This window comes from Stegodyphus dumicola, chromosome 2 (assembly GCF_044657685.1).
Source record: "Stegodyphus dumicola isolate Sdum_Otavi_A_Nest chromosome 2, ASM4465768v1".
In the NCBI taxonomy this organism is placed as follows: Eukaryota; Metazoa; Arthropoda; class Arachnida; order Araneae; family Eresidae; genus Stegodyphus; species Stegodyphus dumicola.
The window spans coordinates 7,307,535-7,318,204 of NC_140769.1; positions in this window are offsets into that span (position 1 = coordinate 7,307,535).

Below are 10,670 nucleotides of genomic sequence, written 5' to 3' on the forward strand. Positions count from 1 at the left end.
TGGGGGGTTGATATTCCTTAAATGTGTGCTGTATATAAGAAAGTGCATATATAGAAAAATTTTAAGTGAATCAGTGCTTTACTTCATTCATAGGACGAGCAATCAATCCATAACGTTAACCCTTTGCGGTACAGTGTGTCCTATCTGGACACACCTAAAAATTTCCTTCTGTACGCACAGAAACATTGAATGAAAAAGGATTTATAGGTTACTATAGGTTACTCAGAACCTTCTTTATTTATTGTAGATGGCAGCTCAACACAAACCAGTCCATATGTTTTAGCCATGTTTAGTTTTTTAAGGCCCTCATTTTTCAAAGAAAGCCCTAAAAGAAATGGTATAAAAGGAATTGTTTGAAAAGAAATTTCTATGTTATTTTTTGGCTGTATGCTAATTTCCTTATTCTACGTATATTAGCTTTAATTTTTTACCTTGAAATCTTCCCTAAAATCAAAAGGCGAACCCTAGGTGTGCCCAGACCGGGCTCACCGACAATCTAAGACACCTGAGAGTGTGTATTCTTTGTTTCTCTGCATCTCATCGGTCACTTCATTGACAACAATGTTCGTTTCAGCACTCTTTTTGAAGTTCTATTCAATCAGTGTGCCACTTTGGTCACACACACAGAATTAAAACAATAAGTGAACAAAACTTTACGACTGCCTATCTTTTTTTTAATCAAAACTCTCCCTTTAAAAGGTAGCGTGCCGGAAAGGGTTAATGACGGCTGTGAAACAGCAAAAAGATGACTAATGATATTTAAGTAAATGATTTATTAATTTATAGTTTCTTGAATATAATGAAAACAACTTACTATTTTTTGACATTTTGTATCATAACATTTCCTTATTAGCTTAAAAGAGCGTTAACCTGAATGAGTATTATTCTCGAAACGGGATTTGGTGACTTAGTATTTTAAATGTCTGAATCACATTTAAGATTGCTGCCATGAAATATTATCACCCTGTACTACTTTTAAAGAATTTAAATAATGAAGAATCTGCTTGAATATTCTTATGTTTCTCACACTGTGCAAAAACGGCGGTACGTAGGGCCAGCAAATTTTGACTAACGTAGTCCTGCATCCGAACCTCGAAACAGGTTCCCTTCGAGGTTCGGTCTTGGTGCGTGAAGCTGCAGTTGTCCCTCGCTCCCTATTTTTTGACTTCTTTGATTTGTTTGCGTTTTAGTCTTTGTATTATATGTTTGATCAGATAGCCTGGCTCAGTAAAAGTAGGCGGCCAGTGTAAATCTGATTCAGAATTTGGTTACGAACACGTGTGTGGTGATAACGACCATTTGCCGATGCTTTATTTTTCTTCTTTTTTCCCCTTTCTAGTAATTTCGTTCTCCTGATGAGGAGGGAACTTGAGCTGCCCTCGAAATCGATTGAGTGTTTTAATATATGTACGCTAAATACAAGGTTGTTATTGTGATTTTAATTCTCACATTGGTGTGTTTCTCTTCTATCAATACCAATACCAATCAATGAGAGTACATCTCGGATTCTTTTCCCAGCGAAGGACCTGTCAACATCAGAATTTTATGGGTAATCATATTCGTAGTATGAATACGAAGTACGTTTATACAGAAGCATCCTTCTTGTTAGTACGTATGTCCTATATTGTCACAGTAGTTAGTTAACCTACGAAATGTGTAAATTTGAAGAGTAGCATTTTCATATTCTGCTTACCATTTCTGTTACTCATTTTCATTTTATACATAACTCTGATTTCATCTCAGATAAAATTAAATTAAATTTTTAAAAATGTATCGATTTTTTAATGTGCAGTGTCTGAGGTTTTATTCCTTTGAACACATTTTTATTTTGGTTTTGAAAATTTAAAACCTCACATATCTATTCCATTAATTTACTCATAGATAGTTTTACTTACGCATAACCACTGATCGAACCTTTTCTATACTGATGGTTTCATACAAGCGTTTTAATTGTTTCAAATTAAACTCATGACTGATTTGAATTTTTCATTCGAAATTCACATCGTGCATGTGCATGAGAAATTTTGGAGCGTCCAAAATTCTGGATTAAAAAAAGGTGAAAAGCCATAACAATGTGACTCGATCTTGTATCTATATTAAATTTTAGCTCAGTTTTAACAAGCTTGTGATTTATATAATAATGTAGGTATTCATCATAATCATTCGATTATTTTAATTCAATGGATTTTGTGCCAAGAAGTAGAGTTAGAAAATTTACTGTCATAACTCTTATATAGGGTGTTAGAATTTCTTTTTTTGCTTACAGGACTATTGGTATAAAATGCGCTAATTCAAAATTATGTAATTTTAAATAATACACTTAATGATAACAGACCATATAATATTTATCCTCAATATTGAGCAGCTGAAATTTAAAATAATGGGGATGTATGAAAATAATTATTCATCGCCGATTGGGAATGACGTGAGCTCATCTTCCTGATTTTTATTTCCAACGATCAGGGTTCATAATTATAGCTCTTCGAGGTTATAAAAAATAACAGAAGAAAAAAAAAGAAAAAGTGAGTTCGAAGTCCCGCTCTCTTAAGCGGCATCCGTTACCATGGTAACACAACGAAGCAACGAAGAGGTGCATTGGTTTGACAGTCGACCGCCATCCATAGAGTGAAAAATTCCAGGAGACCCCAGTTTGTTTACATTATTAGATACATTCTAACAGCCGTTGATACTTCCTTGCTAGAGTGCTTCCTTGTTAGAGTGGATATTACATAAGTATTCGGCTGGACTACATTTGAACTTTGCATAATAAAAATGGGTGACTAAGTTTGCCAATTCCTGCAACTAAGGGCTGCGGCCACTTAGTCACCAGGTACCTAGATTTCTTCCTTTACAGTAAGAGTCGGCAAACTAAGGCAGTGGTCCCGCTCTTATTTTGAATCCAACGTGCAGGATGATTTTTTTCCCATGAAAAATGAATCAAATTACACCGTATTTTGCAATGACCTGTAGCTGAGTTGAAAAGTCCAGAATAAAAACCGCGGTTGTTGTACTATGGTATTGTCTGGTTTGTCGGTGTTTTTAAAAGCACTTCTAACAGGCGAATGTTTGTGCATCGTGTGCCGTGAGATCCTGTTGATAATTTTGCTATAGCGGTGCACGTGGTATATTCTGTCAAGGTGCTCTGCAAAAGTTTATTCTTTTTTAGCCCAAACGAGCGTTGGCTCAGAAGGGGTATTAACTTCGTATTGGCATTTTGCGTCGATTCACTTTCTGCGTTGATTCACTTTTCAAACTGTTGTCACCAAATATTATCCCCCTGTGTTATGTTTAAAGAAATCAAGTAATGAAGAATCTGCATAAATGTATGTATGTTTCTCGCAGTGTGATTAAAAAAAGGTATCTAAAGCGATCAAATTTGGAATAACGTAATCTTCCACCGATTATGGGATCTGGAAACCCTAATTTGGAATTTGTTTTGTTATCTATTTCATATTTTGTAACAATTTAACGAATTTTGGATTAACAAACTAAACGATTTCAAAGCGAGCAATGGCAAAAATGTACGAAAAAAAAAAACATTTTAATCTCCATCGCGAGACTGTGTATCGGAAATTCTAAAGATATGATCGTTTTAAAATTATTTTCCGATATTGCTGTTGAATTGAATTTTATGGTTTAAGTGCGAAGAACGTGATATTTAGTAAATAAAGGTAACACAGGAAACGTTAAAAAAAATCCCATTTGGGCCTGATGGAAGCTTTTAGATTTTTTTATTAGTCCAAAGGGCAATTTGCCCTGAAGGAATATTAATTTCGTTTTGACAGTTTGCGTTGAAAACTATAAACGGCGAATCACTTTTCAAATTACTGCCACAAAATATTAGAGCCCTTATATTTAAAGAAATTAGATAATGACGAATCTGCATGATTGTATGTATGTTTCTCGCATTGTAGTAAAACAACGGTACCTAGAGCCATCAAAATTTGAATAACTTAATCTTCCATAGAATAAGAGTATGTTGAAGACCAAATTTGAATTTGAAATTTGTTTTATTATCGATTTCATATTTTGTAACACTCCAACGAACTTTTGATTAACAGGCTGGATGATTTCAAAGCGAGCAGTGACAACTCTGTACGGAAAAAAAAATTATCTCCAGCGCACGAGACTGTGTGTCGGAAATCCTAAAGATATGCTCATTTTAAAATTATTTTGTGCTATTGCTCTTGAACTGAATTTCATGATTTGAGTACATAGAACATGATATTTAATAAGTAAAGGTAACACACAAAACACTAAAAAGACGCCTCTTTGGACGTAATTTAGAACCTGAAACCTGTCACATTTTTTATTTTTATTAATTTGTTTGTTTATTAGTCCAAAGGGGCTTTGTCCCTGAAGGACTATTGTTTTCGTTTTGCGATTTTGCGTCGGACTCATAAACGTCGGTTCACTTTTCAAACTGTTGCCACAAAATGTTAGAGTCCTGCATTATATTTGAAGAAATTAAATAATGAAAAATCTGCATAAATGATTGTCTATTTCTCGCATTGTGATAAAACAATGGTACATAGAGCCATCGAATTTTGAATGACGAAATCCTACTGCGAATATGGGCATCTGAAATCCCAAATTTGGAATTTGTTTTATTATAGATTTTATATTTTGTAAAACTTTAACGAATTATTGATTTACAAACTCAATGCTTTAAAAGCGAGAAATGGCAACGTTATATAGAAAAAAAAATACTTTTATCTCCAGCTCGCGAGACTGTGTATATCGGAAATTCTAAAGATATGCTTAATTTAACATTATTTTGCGATATTGCTCTTGAACTGAATTTTATGGTTTAAGTGCAAAGAACATGATATTTAATAAATAAAGGTAACACTCAAAACGTTAAAAAAACGCCCCTTTGGACGTAATTTAAAATCTGAAACATTTCAGATTTTTTTTTATTATTTATTTTTGTCCGACGTGTACCTTCGATATAAAAGTAATCAAACTCAATGATGTTTTTGCCTTTGAATCGCTTTGCAGTGTTTTCCTAATCACAGAGTTCCGTCTTATTTGCTACTAGTAGTTTCAGCTACAGCCTGGATTATACGACAAGGTGTCTTTATAATTTATTCTTTTATGTTACATTAAATCTATTAATATAATCATATTTGAGACTACATCGTGCATTTATCTGTTTTGTTGATATATTGATTTACTTCAAACTCTAATTTTATACTTCTTTTTTTACCATTAAATGCATATGAAATATTCTTCTCAATCTAGAGACCAGTTTTTCTGTTAAAGTAGTGCTTTTGTCACCAATCCATTTATTTGGATTATCTTTAATTTCTCTGTTTAAATCTGTATCTGAATCTGCTCTGTATCGGAATAATAAACGTACATATAATAGATAGAAATGAGTAATCTGGATGCATTCAACGTACTTAAAAATAAACAATGTAAAATTCAGAATATTTTATTCTTCAGAATTAAATGAAAGGAAGACTGCAATATAAAGATTATTTATTTATCTTTTTTTAAAATTTTATTTATTACCTACTGCTACCATGTTACTCTTAAAGTCAAATAAGAGGAGAAAAATAGATTCCGAATGTTGTTCTTTTAAAGCAGAATGGACTGCCATTATTATGCAAAATTGACCATTTTCTATGTTGTAAAGAATTTCCAGCATTAGTGAAATCGCCATTCCCAAAAATATTCGCTCAGGATGTATTTTGTAAACTTGTATTACAATTACATCAGTGTTTTGTGAACCTTGATACAAGTCCAAACGATATTTCCATGTTTCAAAATCTATTTGATGGTATAACTGAGGAACGTTCATCGACTACGGAAGGGATTGATTTCCGAAATGATGATATGCTTAAAATGATATTTGTAAAGGAAAGGATCTAACTCTTTTGTAATTATGTTTTGGAATATAAACACTATTAAAATCAAGTGTGTGGGCATGCATATCTGAGAGTACTTGCCAATGTGGAAAGTCATTTTTGAAAATGAAGTACGTGAAATCGCAGTTCAGATCATTACTAACAGATCACCATTTGCAAACAACGTTAATGGTAAGAAGTACTAATTTCGAACTCCCAAAGTTTGACGAAATATTATCTTAGACCAAAAACCAGGGCATTTTTCGAATCAGATATTTAAATATGTTAGTTATAACGTTTTTTAACATGTAAATATAAATATTTTGATTTATTTTATTTTCGTAATAAAATATGTATAAATATTATGCAAAAGTATCACCTCATAAAAAATATGAACCTTTTTATAAGAGAAAATTACCCATCTATACCTTCATGTTTGCTACTTACCCCACCGAACCTAAAATTTTTTACAAACCGGCCCTGTTCTAAAAATGCCCGCAGCACTATCACACTTATATCACACTTTTTATAGCACTATCACAAAAAAGGTGAAAGGTACAAACTGCACAAAAACAAAATGGGGACAGTTCCATATTTACCATCCTGCTAGGCCGATTAACGAAATTCAACTAGCATTTTTCGTGTCTCGAAAGCGCGACATAGGACATAGATTAGATTTATATACAGTGGTGGCCAAAATTGTGGACACTTTTGTAAATTTTTATGTTTTGGAACTTTGCATGCTTATAGAAAACGTTACGTTTCACAAAATGCAAACTCGTATATATCATTTTAAAGAGAATTTATTACTGAATTCAATACAAAACACAAAATTCAATTCTTTGCAATACAAAAAAGTTAAACGATAATAGTTATCGATACACATTAGATAATGATGATTGCAGTGAGTTATCAGTACTTAGGAGGGTACCCTTTATTTTTGATTACAGCTTCACATCGACGTTTCATTGAGCTGACAAGAGTTTTAAGCTCTTCTTTCGTTATTACATGATGCCAGGAAACAATTATAGCCTCAATTAGTTCACCTTTATTCATTCGGACAAGAGTCTTCAAACGGTGCCACAAATTTTCGATAGGATTGAGGTCAGGACTGTTTCCTGGCCATAACAACAATTTAATGCTCTTTGTACGAAACCACTCTTTCGATATTTTGGCCGTGTGGCAAGGAGCAGAATCCTGCTGAAAAATAAACGAAGCATTGTTGGGAAAGAGATCTCCGATCGAAGGTAGAAGTTTTGGTTCTAGAATAGTGTCAATGTATTTTCTGGCATTCAGTGTCCCATCGATGACATGAAGGCGACCAATACCATCTGCTGACATGCATGACCAAATCATAACACTAACTGGGTTCTTAACAGTTGCTTGAATGCAGTCAGTATGTAGCTCTTCTCCTATTCTACGTCTTACATATTTTCGCCCATCTCTTCCGAATAACGATACCTTAGCTTCACCACTCCATATAACTTGTGACCACTGATCATCTGTCCAATTAATGTGTTACTTTGCCCACTGTAGTCTTTTTTTTCGTTGCTGAAAATTAAGGTAAGGCTTTTTTCGTAAAGTTCTACCTCTCATTCCAACGTCTGTTAATCGTCTCCTGATTGTTCTTGAACTGACAGAAACACCAGCATTATTCAGATCACTTCTGATGGCTGCTGATGACATTTTTCTATCTTGGAGACATAGTCTTTTTATTCTTCTGTCGAAATAGATGTGGTGCACCTTTTTCGGCCTTTTCCTTCTTTGTTTTTTATTAAATTTTTCTCTTGATATCGTAAACAAAACTTTCAGACTTCAGATGTAGTCATTGAACCACCAGTCTTGCAATTTCAGCATAGGAAAGACCACTTTCTCGTAACACAATAATATTACATCTCTTTCTAGGTGTCCAATCTACTCTTTTATTTGATGTCATTGCTTCTTGACTAAATATTAAAATTTTTTATAAAAATTCCTACTTGTAATTGCAGTATATAAGAAACAGGTCCTCCTCCTACAGAACAAAGCAAAATAATGAATTGTTTCAAGTGTAAACATGATGTCAGCGTCTACTGTAGTTACTAACATTTGATTGGTTCTCAGAACAAGAACAGTGATAAGCCAGGAAAGCTAGACATTACAAACCATTTCATAACTGTGTTTTTTTATTTATATTAAAGTTCATATAACTTTTTTCGTATTGCAAATAATTGAATTTTGTGTTTTGTATTGAATTCAGTAATAAATTCTCTTTAAAATGATATATACAAGTTTGCATTTTGCGAAACGTAACTTTTTCTATAAGCATACAAAGTTCAAAAAAATAAAAATTTCCAAAAGTGTCCACAATTTTGGCCACCACTGTATATAATTTTTGTAACTCCTCAGTGTTAATTGAATGGGGTATATTTATCAATATGGTTTTTTTATTAAAGTTGCTGGATTCCTACTTTCACAATTCGAAATTTAGGTGCAATCCAAATAAAATTCCCAGCCTTTTTGTGACTTAATTTTCAAGTTTGTATTTCTCAGTAATTTTTAAATACTTTACGAAAATCTTAAATTATAAACAAAAACGCTTTTGAACTATAAACAAAAAAATCTTAAATTAGATGTATTTCTAAGCATATCTGCAAAAATTAGAGTTTTCTATTCAAACTGAATACCTGAATTTATATATTGGCACGTTTTGAAATTTCGCATATAAGTATAAACGATAATAACGCCAAATATGGTTTAGGCACGTTGTTAAAATTATTTGAAAGAATGAAAGGTGCATCTTTAATTCCGTTTGTGCACAGTGAAAGAAAAAGGAAAATTGGTTACCATAAATTAAGAATTTCACCAAGTGAATTATTCATGGCGAAAACTGAAAAGAGTGAGCCAAGAAGAATTTTAATTTTCTTCAGTAAGTTTCTCATCAAATTTTGCGAATTTTATTATTTAAGCGTAATTTGTAGCGTAGAATCGAAATATGGTAGAATATTTCGGTATGTTCTTTAAAAAAAGGTACGATTTTTTTTTCCAAATACCTATGTTCGAACAATATATTTAATATCGCTTATGTCACGCTTTAGAGACGTAAAGAAAGTAGTAAGTTATCTTCGTTAGTCAGCCCAATAGAACGTGACATATAGAACTGTCCCATTTTTTGGTGTGCATAGTGTACCAAGATGAATTCCGTATTGTGTGCGTTTTTTATATGGACAGGGCGCATGGACAAATTGTAAGGTATTTTACTGAAATGCATTTGGAGCTGTCATCCGAATACTATTTAAATTCTGTGAATACACGTTAACGCCTTCTATCATTTCAATTCACACTCCTACTTTTCATTCTTTTCTAAACTTACTTATCTCCTCTCTCTCTCTCTCTTTTTTTTTTTTTTAGATTTTATTCTTGATTAGTTTTTTTTGCAAATTGTTTGCAAGGGTTTATCCAGTTAATTAGATTTTAGTTGACAAACATTTTAATAATAATTTAATTTTTTGTTATGTTAATGCATGTTGTGTTTAGGGTTTTAGTTAATGTACTTTTGCAAGCCCCATTTCATATATTTGTGTTATACAGGAATATCGTATTCGTTCAAAATTAAAAAGAAAAGAATCTAAATTACGTTGGGGTATCTGGAGTCAAACGATAAACTGAGGAACTGAAAATGACCCAACTGAGTTATTAAAAATTGATTATGAAGTTTATGTAACGCAGTGAATGGACATCAGCTGAAAGATAAATTTAATAATATATAAACCGAACTTTTCTTAGTTTTAATGATACAAAGACTGGTCTTTTTTAGCTTTAATGATATAGAAACCGGTTTCTTCTTTCACCTAAGGCCTGCAAAATATAAGCCTTTAAAGACAATCCATGTAAGGGACAAAGTAAAAGTAAAGTCCACTTCACAGTTTTCTTTCTGTAAACGGCCCTTGAACGAAATCGGTGGGAGTTCTAGTTCTTAAAGGAATAGAGGGAATAAACGAAAACACTACGAAATGATTCTAGAGACAAGAAAACACAATTATACAGTTTTGTTTTGAATGGCTAAATCTAACACTCGCTTACAAAAGACTGAAATTTTTAACTTCGAGAACTCAAAAATATTCTCTAGAAAGAATTACTTTTCCGAACACTATTGCAGAAAATAGAGAAACATAATAGTGCTTGAAAATCTGAACACGATTCCTCTGGTTAGGAAAGAAATAAAATCGAAAACAATTAATGAAGAATTTAACCCTAAAATTCTACCCTTTTAAAACCTTACGGTAATGGTAACCATTCGTCTCCGAGATGAATTGTGCGTAATCGTGTTTAAAACCTATTTTAAAAGTATACTACCCGCAGATGATTTCAGATCTCTGTAACTTTAGGTTAGCAAGAAGGTATCATATATTTATTCTCAAAGCAGTCTGTACACATACTAGCATGTGTTCTCTGCACATTACTCTGGAGCATATTTCACAAGAGTTAGGAGTCATTGTGCGCAAACTGTACGGGCAAAATGCACACATTTTTCTTTTTTTACTGTCAGAGTGTTCAGGAGGTTCAGTGTTCAAATCAAAATTTCCACATTTCCTTATAATTGTTCATATTGGTCGAAGCGAAGTTGATACTTTGCAACGCTTCTTCATCCATGGAGCAAGAACATCTTCACTTAGCTTTATTGCGAACTTTTTTTTAATCATGCCTTTTTGTATTATATATTATGCACATATATAACATGTGCATTCATTAAACTGATATTTATCATGCTGCAAAACGTAAAAAAGAGGCCTTCGTCGTGTTTTCTAATACATGACATACTATTGCATAGCTGATCCA